Below are 15,090 nucleotides of genomic sequence, written 5' to 3'. Positions count from 1 at the left end.
TTGAGTTGAGAAATTGGGAAAGGATGATGCATCCCAGTTACCTACGAATGACATTTATATGCAGCTATTCTCTATCAGTGATAGACACTCAGTGGCAACTGGCAGAGCAGGAAGTAGATGGCATCAATGTGGCTTAGCAAAAATGAATTGGAGGCCTGGATGGTGGACTATACAGCCTGTAAAGAGGTCGTCGTCAGTCAGGAGAGACTTGTTCTGTGAAAGAGAATATTTATTTATGTGTGCACCGAAGTATAAGAAAGTCTGGCAATTAGATCCCATCGTAATGTCATCTATTCCAGGAGGGTGGTTAAGAGGTAGTAGGTCAGAGATCGATAGATGAAGAGGGTCTGATGTGAAGACGTGAAGAGGAATAGGCTTTTGATGAGCTTGTCCTGGGCTCTGGATAACATGACTGGAGGTGAATGATGACTCTCCCTATAGTGACAGCTGACAGGAGCAGACAGGAGAACAGATTTAAAGTTTGGTGGCAGCAACATGAATGGCTGAAGGAGATTGTGGCAAAGTTTGATTGGCTAACAGGGAGAGGGAACACCAATAGTCAGCTGATTGGTGGAAGTGGGAAAGAGAGAGAATTGTGAATGGATACAGCATAAAGAAAGTCTTTCTGATGGCACTTGCGCTGAGCTTCATTGAATTTTTAAGCGCATCGTACACCTGCATACAACTTTTTTCATCCAGGACTAAAAAATGTAAAATGTCTGCCTCTGTTTTAATGAAACAGAAACACATTAGACATAATCAGTAATAAATTTCACATTTAGGCTTACAGCTATTATGAGTTGGAACTGGTTTAATAGGCCACCAAGGAAATTTAGATGGCATAGGGGGTACATTTACTTATTTTTCTGCAAGTAAATATGATTTGTTTATCTGGAGGCTGATGGATCTCTGCGGTGAAGAGAAATTTTACAGATCTCAAATAAAGTCATCTTAAATTGTGATGAGGTTCGTGATAGGGCTGGGCAATAAAAAGATCTCCATAAGGGATCGTGATGAAATTTATGTTGATGACGAAGATAGGCTTGGGACATTTTTACTAGCTTTGGATGGATCTAACAGCCTACCACACAGCAAAATAAATGCAACAACAGCCAGCCAGTCTGCTACCTCTCTTCTCTACCTCAGCTCTGCCTGTTTGCAGAAGGGTGGGGCTGTGCTCCACACACACATAGTGGACAACAGTGTAACTTCAGAGCAAAGCCCAAAACAAAAGGAATGAAACAGTCTTAAGGATGTATTTTAGTGGTGTCAGTGGCAACATTACTCTTTATCTTTAAATTCAACAAAAGGAGATCAATATGAATTTATCAATTTATCAAACACCAGTTGAAGTGGCGCAATACAAATTTACAGAAATGTGATGTATTTAGCCATTCTGTCTGCAGTAACTTGCTGCCTCCTCTTAATCCATACCCAGTTTGTTTTCAGGCCCAGACTCACTGAACTGACATCAAAGAACTAACGGCAACGAAGGCCGACTGTTGCATCACCTCACGTCGACTGTCTCTCTTTTTGACAAGTGTACATTTATGATGTACTAGTACGTGAAACTTTGTGTTTTTCGTCTTGTATTCTTTTTTTTTTATATAACTTTGTATTGTGTTTGTACTCTGTACTGTTTGCTCTTGTGCTGTTTCTCTGTTTAGAACTGCCAAGGGACTACAGATGTGTTTTGGCTCAAAGCCACAATCTGGTTCAGTGCATTAAATGGTGACATTTATGTCCTGAAATGGATGTGGTCCCTTTTAAATTAACTAAATAAGTAAATGAATAAATACAATATGCCAGCAGTCAACCAAGACAGGAAACACCGTATATCTTCCATCACCTGAAAAGGTACCATCCCAGTGACAACACCGTTACTTTAATCAGTTAAAAGGCAAGCTAACTTGACTTGTTTTGTTAAGGCAGATAAAGCACTTTTGCAGAGTTAAATGTTTAAATTAGGTCTTTTACTACAAAATATATTCTAAACCCTAGCAGTGTTTGCACAGTTAAATGTTTGTTGTCCTATTTTATATGTTTAGACACTATATTATAAAGTTTAACAAATGCACCCTCTGGTTTCCTCTGATATTCTTCAAACTGGCAGAATTTTCAAATTAAATATCCTGGTAAATATCACATTGCCCAGCCCTGGACCCTATGAATTGACTGACAGTGAGGTGGCTTTGTTCTTTGTTGTTGAATAATGTATGCACAAATTCAGCTTGGCTTAAAACAAATAGTGGCAAACCACAGACAATAAAAATCGACTCTTGATGCAAAGTGAGCTAATTTAAATTGGAGCTTGTTCAAGTAGTTATCTAAAAACCCAATAACCTATGTAACTTCTGCCTCTTGGTAGCAGTGCATGTAACAAATTTTATAGCTTAGCAATTGGATGGTTCTTACCGAAATGCACATTAATGTTAATAATAATAATATAATAATAATGCATTTAATTTAAAAGGTGTTTTTCAAAACACCCAAGGTCACCTTACAGACCATAAGATAGCAGACAGAACGTTAGGAGTTGTGGTTAACATCTTCTCTTATATGCACAGGCACATATTGGACTTTTTTTTAACTGACATTTTCTAGTCAGTTGTTCATCTTTTGTACTGATTTAATTGTGAAAGTCTGTCCAAGCTTTGATGGTGCTTATACTGTCAGTCAGCTAACATTACCAGTGTGGAAAATGGAGGACTTTAACTTTAAAACGAAAACATTGACACAAAAACTCACTTTACAACACAATGCTTAGCAGACAGACAAAACAGAATGGTATATCCAACAACAAAGAGAAAAGAAACAGGTTTGACAGAAGAAGTTTCACTTGACAGAAGTGACAAATTGACAGAGCTAACAGAAGTTTTAGGAGGTAAAAATTCATTTTGTCCAATGGAGGAACAATGACTGCGTTGTCAGCGTTACCCATGCTACTCACGTGGTAATGACAGAGTATGGTTAGCGGAAGCGATGAGACTAGACAGTCAATAATGCAAACAGTCAGAGAAACAAGCAATTTCCACATGTCCATGCAAATTCGTAAATGGGGTAAAATTGCAAATATCCCTCAGAAATAAAACATAGAGCCATTTCTAGAAATGTGGGGGAAAGTAGAGTATTTGAAGAGATGGTGCGCTATGACTTTGCCTTTTCTGTCACTGTGAGCTGTAGGCTATTATCTGTCCAAAGAGACATCAGTCTGCTGGAAATGTGACATGAAATTACCCACAATCCCCTTCTGCCCTCCCATCAACTTGGCAGTTTCACAGCCCCCCAGAGTTGCAGGATAATTTAGGTAGGGATTTCAAGCGAAATTGTGTGTGCTTGTGTGTGTATCTGCATGCAAGTGTGTGTGTGTGTGTGTGTGTGTGTGTGTGTGTGTGTGTGTGTGTGTGTGTAAAGGAATGAGAAAGAGATAAGTCGTATACTCAGGTTGAAAGATTGACGTTGAATGGAATGGAACTTTCTCTCTGAAGATATAGACAGATAGGTGGAGTCCAACAGCACAAACTTCTTCCTGTTACTGCGTCATTTGCAAAGTCATTATAGACTAGTCTTAGTGCAAGAGATTTGACAGTGAAGGTAAACCCTTCATGTGCCTCATTAACTACCATACGAACTCCACCAACATCCTCTCTAAGTATGTCAGCTTTTTAAACAGTATATGACAACTTCTGGTATAATATTAGCCTGCTTTGCAAGACTAATTTACCTTTAAATATTGCCTCAAGGCTTTGCAATCATATTTGGGCTTTTCAACCAGACACTGAAGCCTCTAAGGCTCTGCCAGAGGCCCTTAGTAATATCTTTCGGGACTTGATCGTACTAATATATTCCTGAAGTAAGTTTTGAACACCTGGCTTAGTCCCCAGACTAAAGACAGGCCTCATCTACTTTCCATCTGTCTGGCGGTGGGGCCCAGATGTGCTGACCAGGAACAGTAATGAAGGCAAGGTAGAAAGAGCAGAAAATCAGGATAAATGCAGAGTGGAAAACAAGCCAACCCTCTCCTAGCTGCATTTCTGTCAAAATAAATGTTTCTCAGAACATTTCAGACAAGTTAGTTTTAGCTTATTGTTATTTTGGGGCAAATGTTCCACACTGTAGCTGTAGCAAAATATTTTTTTCATCCTGGTCTTAAGTTATTCATACTTGGACACTGGCCCATGTAGTTCATTCATGTTGAACACAAATTTTCTTGTAAATATTAATTTTACCATCACTTCACAGAGCTGATATAGAGATGGGCAAACCAATCTTCACTGATAGGCCTGCATTCATTATCTGTTGTCACTGGTGATTTATGAGTCTGGCGGTCCGGGGTACTGGCAACCATATGTCTGCTCATCCATACACACACAGGACCCGTCCTATTAATGATGTTGGGATTCATCATCCAAAGACACAATAAACACACTGAATGAACTTTTAATGGTATCGACAGCACCAGAGCCTTTCCTCTTTTCAACTCCCAGCTCTGCTAAACAAACATAACAGAAGACTTCGATTTGGGAAAGAAAAAACTCTGTAAAGCAATTTTGGGTTCCAGTGGAGGGTGTTGTTGCCAAATACGGATGGAGAAATTACCCTATTCCAATTGTCCATCAGTCAGGGTGGTATTGGGTTGAAAGAGAGAAAATCACATTAGGTTTAAAGATGTCCATTAGTTAGTGGCATGGCAATCTAAATTTGCCTTCCATTGTGTTGCGTGTCTCATTATCTGGTTAGCGCCCTAATTCCATGTAAATGATAAGATGCACACCACCAGCTTTCAGCACACTGAATACTCAGCTATATGTAATACATTTGCATGAAATGTACTTGTAAATGCTTATCTTAACGGTATGGTTGGTTAAGACTGTGTTTTTTTCGGACCTAATTGTATTGCGGAGTTTTGCACAGCGGCGACCGGATCTTTGCTCTAATTTATTATTTAACAATAATTTATTGTACAAAATGGGGGAAAGAAACGTTGACAAAAACGGTTCCATAATTCATATTAAATTCAAAAGATAACAAAAAGACAGCTACAAGTTAGAGGGAATAGTGATAAAGTGGTAAAACTTGGCATTGATCCACAGCCTCAGACGGATGCGCTCAAGCATGCCGTCCACACAAGCGTAATTGGTAGGCTATACTATATTTTCACATTTTTAACAATGCAATTTAAAAGTTTTGATTTTTATTGATAACCTACATTTACCAACAACAAAAAGACTACATTTAGCACCAAAAAAAATTGTTAAAAAATAAATAAATAAATAATAATAATAAAAATAATAATAATAAAAGAATATCAAATACCAAATTTTCATAGCGAATACCTACCCATAGAAACGAATATTCGAATATCCGAATATTTGGGTACAGTCCTAGTTATTTCAGCAACTTTTCCATGTGAATTCATATGAATATCTACAGTGGTGGAAAGAGGTCAGTTGCAGTGTGTGTGTGTTGGATTCTGGTCCATCTGTGCTGGGTTGTTCGCTGCTCTGTATTAAATGTTATCTGTTCTGGCAGTGAGTCCATGTCAAATGGTGTGAGGGTGAGGAGGGTGCAAAGTGGGTTAGAGTCACGCTCTGTCCCTTGTCAAACCACTTCAGGTTGCCCTCCTTCCCCCAGTGGCCTGCTGGGTCTCTGTGATCGCAGACAACCCAGTCATACTGGTACATCAGATGGGATCAGGGTAGCTATGTCAGATCCGTTTTCCTGGGTGGAATAACAGCCCCCATGTGAGATTAGTAATTGGACAAGGACATTCAGGGACATGGTTTTATGAGAGTTGTGAGAGCTGTCATCTGGGAAAGCTCCCTGTTTTAAAGTCTGCAGTTTCTTCGAAGAAGTGTGCTCAGAGATTAAGGTGATTCCAAAGATAGCATGAATAGAGTTGTGGCTGAAATCAGAGGTAATGCTCTTGTTATCCATGTAACCAACTTTTGAGTTATATTGTAGCAACCAAGTTGCTGTAACGTAAAAGGCCAGGGAAGAAGTGACTAAAGTGCACAATGTACAAGAAAACAGGACAGCTTTCTGTGTGTTTACTGCATGAAGCAATTTAATCATTCAAGGTCTGGGCAATTTAAAGAAAATCAAATATCACAATATCTTTGAGAAAATATTTCTATCAATATTGTGTTTTTGCAGGGTTGACTATTGGTGTTTTCATAAATGATTTAAACAGTTTTTTGATCAATAATTATCAGTAATATGTTTGTAATGACTAAGTGGTGGGTAAAGGAAAAATACTAGAACAGCAAGAACAGTCTGGTAAGTTCAGAAAATTACATCACTTTAATGTAATGCAGCCTTTGAAACAGGAAAAGACAGCATTTAAGACCTAACGCACTGAAAGCATCCGGCGCGTTTTGAAGTACACCTGTTGTTATAAGTGCTTGAACACGCACCAAAAGCATTTCAAGGCATGTCAAACTGCTTTGTCACCCCTAATTTGCACTGTTTCAGTTCAACTTCATTTCAGAAGGGTCAAATGAGGACCCAGCGACCAAGTGAGGCAGAGTGGTAGTTAATGTTAGTGTAACATGGCCACCCTGTGTCATCATGACACATTTACTGACATCTACTGTGCATGAAACTTAACTTGCAGCGTAAACCTAACAAGCACTTATTTACATGGTATAGAGTTATGATTTGCTTTTCTTTAGGTGGCGTTCACCCACCTGAAAGAAAAAATAAAAGATGAAATGAGATGGCTTGTCCCCTGTGGCTTTACTACAAACCAACTGATGAGAGCAGTAGCACGCACCCAGCATTTTGCCTTGTGCCTTACAGTATGTAACATTCTAGGGTACTCAAATAGAAATGTATAGAAGATTAATGAGATCTATCTGTAAAGCATACAAACTTGTGCCAACATAATTAGCATAATTTTCCCTAAAGTAGCTTATACAGATTCTGATTCATCCTATACCTGCAGTGTGCCATTGGAGCATCACTTGACATGCATCAAATGAGGCACGCATTACAGTATCCATATAATATCATATCACAACATTGATACAATATGCATAGCTCTAAATAATTCTGATATGAATGCTGTTATTGTCGCAGGAGTAATTCCATTGTCAGTCAAAGGACAGTATTAATAAATAAATAAAAGTTAATGTTTAAAAAAATTGGTGTAAACCACTGATATGTATCACATGGTAGCCTTTTCCCTGCAGAGTCACACTAAAATGATGGACGTGTCTTTCATTGGATCATTTAGCGCTCATTGATCTCATGATTACCATGTTAACTGAGCTGTCAGCTTTGGCATCTGGCATCACTGATTCAGGCAGGAGGAAAGAAACTAGGGAGGCAGGCTCACTTATCATGCATGGCCACACAATCACTTTTGTCTTTCTCTGAAGGCTAGTCGGCTTAATTACGTGCTAAAAACGTCTTCAAACAAACTGCTTTCACAAAGTAATGTACACCTGTCCAGTCTTGTTTAGTTCAAGCTGGATTGCAAATATGAACACAAACCGTGTGTAGCGACACACATGTACATTTCAAATGGAAAGATCAGACTTCTTTCTTCACGACTCACCGCTGTTATTCACTGCAAAACCATATAATGGATTAGAGGATCAGGAGATGATTTACCAAAATGAACTGAAGAAAAAAGCATTATGATTTGAAGAGCATAGACAACTGAGTGATTGTTTTGTCAAACTGTCAAATTTCCCTATCCACCACCACAATCAGATGAAGTGAGAGACCACCAACAACAGCTTAATGATACTGTTTCAGGCAATCTGAGGCTCTCATTTATTATGCTGTAAATCTGCAGTGCAGCAAAGGGAAAAAAAAGCTCTATACCTTTTCTTTTCACGCACAAAGAGCTTGCATTATAAATCATTTATGCAAAAAAATTTCAGGGGTCCCAGTTTTGATTAATACTCCAATCAAAATCCTTTTAGTTTGATTAGAACACGAAAAAACAATGCTGGTGTGATATTGATTAAATAGACGAAACCCTAAACCCACTAAATTCTACGACCTGTCTACTTATATTTGGATTTTCTGCCAAACTAACATGATTGTTGTTGCCCATAATAATAACATAACAGCATAAAACTAAAGAATGCAAGTAGAAGTTTGTAGTTAATGGGCCAAAACAAACAGAACTACTGTTGCGGTCCTTTAATAGAGCTCCATTTGTCTTTGTAAAAACGGAGCCTATTAAACCTTTGATCATTTTAAACAGAATTCAATAGACTAAGGTCAGTTCTTTATAGCTTTTTGTGGGGAACTAATAATGTTAACAAATATAGATTTAATCATTTCGAGCAGAGTCAGTTAATTAGCAACTATAGTTTACAGCTTACAATCAGTGACATCTTAACCAACAACAAATAAGTCACACGGTGGTTCAGTAAATGTTTCCTTCAACCTCTATGGGACTCAAGATCTTTGCTTGTTTTCCAGTGTGAGAAATGAGACATAGGAGGAGAGTGAAATGTAAAGCCACAACAGGTCTGTGTGCACAGACCAAGAGCAGAGCCCCAGGTAACAGATGAAATTTATTGATTTGGGATATATCTCTATTAGCCACGTCCAAGGTCATTGAACTTAACGTCTTCCTGTGAAGCGTTGTCAGTCTGTGCTGAGCATGATAAATGGCATCCGATCCATATAGATCTGCAGAACTTGACACATAGAGACAATAGTATTTTTAACAGGGATTGTGCACAACACACAACCCTTACCCTGTCACGTTTTTCCCGGTGACACACCAACACTCTTGTTCCTCACTATGGCACAACAGCTTTGAACCCCCTCCCTTGTTCATATCAGAATCTGTCCTGCTGACACTGATCAACGGCAGTGCCAACATGCAAGATGGAGAGAACAACAGAGGTATTGACAACAAGAATAGATTTTACAGGAAGCCAGTCAGTGTAGTTGCACAGTGACCGACTGTTGTGGGGGCTTATCAAAGCAAATGACTTACTTCATCCATTTCTCATTTTCTCCTCGCACACCACTCTTCCTTTCTCTGTGATGAACAGTAATGTGTTTAAATTGAGTGCAGTGCTTCAGTATCATAAATGGAGACAGTCATTACAACCACCAACAATCATCTATATTGCATGCAATTGTGTCTTGAAATTAAAAATCTCTTTGCAGTCCAGCAACAGTGAACAACAGTCTGGTGCCGTTACTTTAAATAACTTCAGACACGCATGTAATGAGAGCATAAGGAATCTTTGTGTGAAAAAGATTAGTCTTGTCAAAACTCACACACAAGATTCACAGGTGTTGTCTCTTGGCTACATTCATCAGCCAAGGCGTTTTGAAATCCAGCTAAGCAGAGCTTTCAATCTCCCAAACATGAATTTTAAATACAACCATTCACTTTATCCACCGAGAATAATTCTTAAATCAGTTACTGGCATTAGGAGGAATCTGGAAGAGACTGCCTACCCAAGCTAATTGAGAACTGGACCATTAAGGAGACAAGCTGTCAAGTTGATTATTATTCGATTATTATTCAGGTAAGACCACTATTCACAGTCTGACAAAGATGGGATTTGCATATAAAGTAGAATCAATAACATCTTGAATCAGTGACAAACACAAAAGCAAACATAAAAGAAACAACAATAATTTCCTTTTCCTTCATGTTGCTATTTGTTTTGTTGCCATAAAACTCAAACATCTGTTATATACCTACTTTTACTAGATCACTGATGTAAAATACTCCAAATACAACTCAAAAACTCGACCTCTTAGATCTTCATGTCTTTTAAGTGTCCCACCATCGAGGCTGGTGGGTAAGGGAGATTGTAACTTGGCAGTATAGCCTTCCACCCTCAATCAAATGCTTCCCCTTCATTGACACTTTAAAGACAAATATTAAATTAGTTTTCAATGGCCTTTGGTTGTTCATAGTGGTTTTAATATTTTAGTATTTTATAATCTTTTTGCACATGTAATTGTTCTTGCCAGTGTTATTCTGTTTTATTTTTTATTTTTAATTATTTTTTAGGGCATTTTTTGCCCTTAATTGACAGACAGTGAAGTGTGATTTGGGGGGGGGACATACGCAGCAAAGGGCCACAGGCTGGACTCGAACCCAGGCCGCTGCAGCAACAGCCTTGTACATGGGGCGCCTGCTCTACCACTAAGCCACTGACGTCCTATTCTGTTTTATTGCTTATATTTGTGTGTCATTCTTTTAATTTGTACAGCACTGTGGTCAACTGCAGTTGTTTTTAAATTTGCTACATAAATTAACTCGATTTGATTTGATAACATTTCCAAACAGAAGTCATTAAGATGAATTTGAATCAGTGATGTGTGGTGAACAAACTGCACTTTTTAGTTATTCAGACAAGAAGTTTATGGAATAATATATCTTTAGAATAGACATGCATAATGCATAAGTGAAATCTCAGTAAGGTTCTTGATAAAAAAGGAAATTAAATGCACCCCGAGTAAGGTAAAAGCCCACCAACTGATTAGGGAATTAATTGGGTGCATAGTTGATGTGTTACACTAATAAACAATTTTCAGATTTTGTTCACACAGTCTGTCTGAGAAATATCAAGTCTGCATATATCAGCTCAGTCATTGTTATGGTCCCCCAGGGACAAAGACTGGATATTATTGAATATCAGTCGGGCACTGCCACTAGCTGCTTAAGGAATGACTCAGACTGCAAATAATGCATTAAAGTTCAGTTGGCCAATAGACCAGCTTAGCATATGTTGGCTGCTTGGATAATCCGCCCCTACAGGCTCTGGTGCATGTTTTGATGGCTCCATCTCTGTGACTCTGTACTTTGAGTTATCACTTTCCAATCCTTATACTGTATGTATATCAACATGCAGTGAATATGCACAGCAAACAGAGTGCTTTTAAGTTTATATTGGAAAACTGCAAGCAATGTGATTGAGGTCTCTCATTACTGAAAATAACTTTAAAGTTGGTTGACACTCCAACAAACCTTATTGTATCTTTTTCCATTGAGCACAGGAGCATTTTTTCTGGACTGCTACAGTGGAGGTGATGTGTGAATGGTCAGCATTTTTCAACAAGCAAAACCTGTTGGAAAAAGCTGCTATCAGTGTCAGCACAGAATTCATGTCTATTAAATATGTGGTGTGTCTGGAGGAACACATGCCATATTTTAGCATCACACACACACACACACACACACACACACACACACACACATACACACATAGAAATAATGCTATTCAGCCCCACACTGTCAGTCTCCATCTCTCAATCTCATATTTATTATTTAACAACATCACACTGTGGCCTCTTAGATTTGTTTTTGGGGTTTTTTACTATATTTTCAACTGTCTGACATTATTCATATTCCACAGAATGCCTCACAGTCAGATGTTATTGGACTGCTTAGATAAACCTTCCCACATGTCCTCTGACATGATGGGCTGCCGATGCAAGCTACTGAAGGATACATGATAGAATAAGCCTTTAAATCTGGAGCTACTTGGTCAAACTACCTTTCTTCACTTTTCCCTCTCCAGTCAGTACCTGCCAGGGTGACTGGAGTTCTGCCTGGGAGCAAAGTCAGGAGCAATGTCTTCATTGCTGGATTTTTCTTAAGCACACAGTGAGCCCGCGCCATGCAAATAATATGGCTGGACTTGGAATCTATTAAGTACATTGACCAGGGGTGCCTGGACTGATGTGATGAATATAAATCATTTGTGGCTCTTTGTATGTGGGACTCTCTGTGCAGGTGAAAAAGCTTTACCTCTCTGTGATAAATGAATCCCCAGTGCAGACTGGTCTAGCTAATGGAACTGCATAGAAGACAAATGGGAAACGTTTCAAAGGGCAGAGTTCGTGTAAAAAAAATCATCATCATGCGTCTTAAAGGACCAAAGGCTTATTGCAAAACACACAACTCACTCTCCAGCTGACTGGCTGTGCTTAGATAATAATATCTAATAGAGAAAGTAAACAAATATCTTCTTGTGAGTGTTGCCTTGCTGACTTTAAATGGCTTTGCTCATCCATCTCACAGATATGCAAAATAAAGCGGAGGGATGTTTAATGAGCCTTTGCAAGACGTGGACTGAGTGTCTGTCTTGTTACTGGAAACAGCTTTGTTATCAAACTGTTGGATGAAATAAACAGTTGAGAGTAAATATAGCCATAGAATATAAATATAAATATAAATATATATCTTGTCTAGAGTGATATACTACTGTACATGGGTTGACTTGTGATGTCTGCTTGCACCCTGTGCTATCTCTGTGTCTGTTAGGTGTCTGCTGCAACAAACAAATCCTCTAATATCTCATATATTGAATTTAAAGGGATTTGATTCTGACGAGAGTTTCTGCGTCACACACAATTATGTTGGTATTGATATCCCAGATATTGGTAAATATGAGATGTTGTGGAGCACTGCTTGTTCAGGAGATGGATTTGTCAACTCAGTGAGATGATGTGTCACTCACTTTACTGTGTGACATAATCTGAAGTTCATGACTGTGTGCGCTTCAGAGTAACTAAGAGCTGTCAAATGTCACAAGGATCGTAGGACTGATTAAGGGTTTTCAAAAAGCCTGAAATGAAAAGTTTGTTTTTGTTTGTAGTTTTTTATTTCAAAGTAATTAGTAAAACTGCCTGAATAAATAGGTTGAAAGACTATGCTTTGTATAAAAACCAGTGGGAGCTCTCTGAGGCCCCTCTCATTCTCTTAAAGGTGCAAAATGGTTTAGTCCATCTTTGAATGCAGCTAGAGCTAAGGGAGTGACTGCTTATGTTACCAGTGTACACTGTCATGTTTTCCCCAAGAATGGGAAATACATTCCAAAAACAAAAAAGAAAGGGAAAGGAAACAAAGTGACTTTGTTTAAAAAAAAAAAAAAACAAACACAAAAGTTGTGAGAGGAAAGGTAGGGGCCCACAGAGACTGCTTATGCATGGGACCCAGAATTTGGTACTACACCCTTGTGAGTGTGTTTGAGTGTCCGTGGATAGCTGCTGACTTATACTGGTCGCTTGTACACAGTTCCATTCATTGAATCTGAGATTAATCGTGTGTTTGTGTGTGAAAGAAAGATAGAGAGAGGGGGAGCCGTAAGTGATCAGAGCTACTGGTTAGTCTCACATGCTGATCCAAACTCCTCCTGTTTTCCTCTGGGTATCTTAAAATATTAAGATTAACCAACTGGTACTTCTGGTAAGACTAGCGAGGGTAGCAACGTTTAATCGTCTAATCGACTAATCACATGTCCCTAAACTATACTACATGATTATGTGGCTGAATTACACAGAATATGATTGGCAGCAATGTTTTTGACCACATTAAAAAATGCATCTGCACTGCATGAGTGATGTTTGTCAGTGATGCGCATGGAGCACCAACTGTGACATGGAACTGGCAGCTATGACTTGAATAGTTGGGGAAGTTAACCTAGATACGGTTATTATATACAATAGTCATTTCTAACACATTAGGTGATGGAGACTTCATATTTGTATGATGATATGGGCTTACAATATTCAGTAGTGCTGTGACTCGGGTTTATATGACAATCAGTAGATCAGCCCACGGTCTATAGCATTCTCCTTGTTGCCTGTACAGCTCAGGTAGATCTTTTAAAACATTCTGCACCTGCGTTTAACTGTCACTGTCTAAAGTGCTAATCGTGAGGCCACCAGGCATGCAGGGGTTGTCCGGGGTATTTGCTGTCTTTGATACACTGACAGGCTTCATTCCCACTGCTAACAATGATAAAATCTTCACAGTTGGTGAAATTTGCCATTTCAGACATTCTGTAGATTTTATTTATGAAGCTTGGCAGTAAATCCAGGGCACAGCTCTGGCATTTTGTTTTCATCTTGGCTGGAGTCTCTGAGCTGATAGCGGTCTGTGGCACTTAACTTGTACTGATTTGAATTCACCATCTGAATCAGAAACTGGAGCAGTGCATTTAAAACAACATAGCATGTAGGGAGAGACAGTATTGCCTGTGAAAATATACTAAATATAATAATGTGCGTCCAAATAGTGGTTTTAATGTAATCCCCTCCGCCTGCCTGATTGCCTGCCTTGCTCAGGGGGATCCTATCCTATCCTGACACATCCTTTTGATTAACATCCCGAACATAACTGAAGCAGTTTTAATGGCTGAAATCATTAAATTATAATCTCAGTTAATCTCAATTCAGCAGGTCAGTCTATTTCATATCTTCCTAATATTTTCCTCAATAAAAGCAAGTTGACAGAGATTTGAAATAAAATTCAGAACATCATCCTCTTGACCAACACAAGGTCAAAATAATCTGTAACACTGCTTTAGTAACGTTATTGTAATCTGCACATATTAAACGTCAGGTAGTTTGTTTGGGTACTTTGCATTATGTTTGGGTGAAATCATGGTATTACAGTATACCAGGGTATTTAGAAATCCAGACTTCAATATAGTGAACAATACAGACTCTCATCTCTCTATCACCCTCATACTGGAGAGGCTGTAATGAGGATGTTTTGCATGTAGTGCACATTCTGCACAACCAGAGGTCAGTCTGGTGCAACAGGCAGCTGAGCTGACTGTGGGTGGTGGGGAAAACGTAACAGGACCAACGGGAAACAGCCAGCCCGCAACAGCAGAGAGAGAGTTGAGAGACCACAGGGAAAACAGCCCTGCACATAAATACAGCTATATGCTGTGTATGCTGTGGTATGAAAAGATAGATACCACCCAAGCCTACTTTGTACACAGGACATGCATTCCAAGGACTGTACTAAAAATGTCTCTGCATAAATGAGAGGACTTTTAATGTATTCAAATACTGTCGGAATAATTTTTGCTGTCCACCTTTCACACAAAGGGATTATCACCAAGCCCGTCTGCTTAGATATTGGGATTGAACCATTTACTGTGATCCATCCTAAAAGGTTATTCTTTCTATGTGTTTATTTCATTCATCAGGAAAATGGTGTGTCTCTGTTGATGGATCTATTAATGGACAAAAGAGAATGTGTACTGCAGAAGCACATTTAAAGAATGGGTCTGTGACGCTTTAAATCAGCAGAGTCAATGTGTCTGTAAAAGAAGGAGCGGAAGGAATAAATAC

The 15,090-nt window shown here is 38.8% G+C and overlaps 1 long non-coding RNA gene across 1 annotated transcript in view; it reads left to right on the top strand.

Annotated features, from left to right (window-relative positions):
• The window catches only part of LOC125896677 (uncharacterized), a 62,229-nt gene that overhangs the window by 37,767 nt on the left and 9,372 nt on the right, over positions 1–15,090 (top strand). The window lies entirely within an intron of this gene.

The sequence above is a fragment of the Epinephelus fuscoguttatus genome, linkage group LG11 (assembly GCF_011397635.1).
Source record: "Epinephelus fuscoguttatus linkage group LG11, E.fuscoguttatus.final_Chr_v1".
Lineage (NCBI taxonomy): Eukaryota > Metazoa > Chordata > Actinopteri > Perciformes > Serranidae > Epinephelus > Epinephelus fuscoguttatus.
Note: the sequence above shows the minus strand (reverse complement) of the source record. Positions and strands in the feature narration are given on the sequence as shown.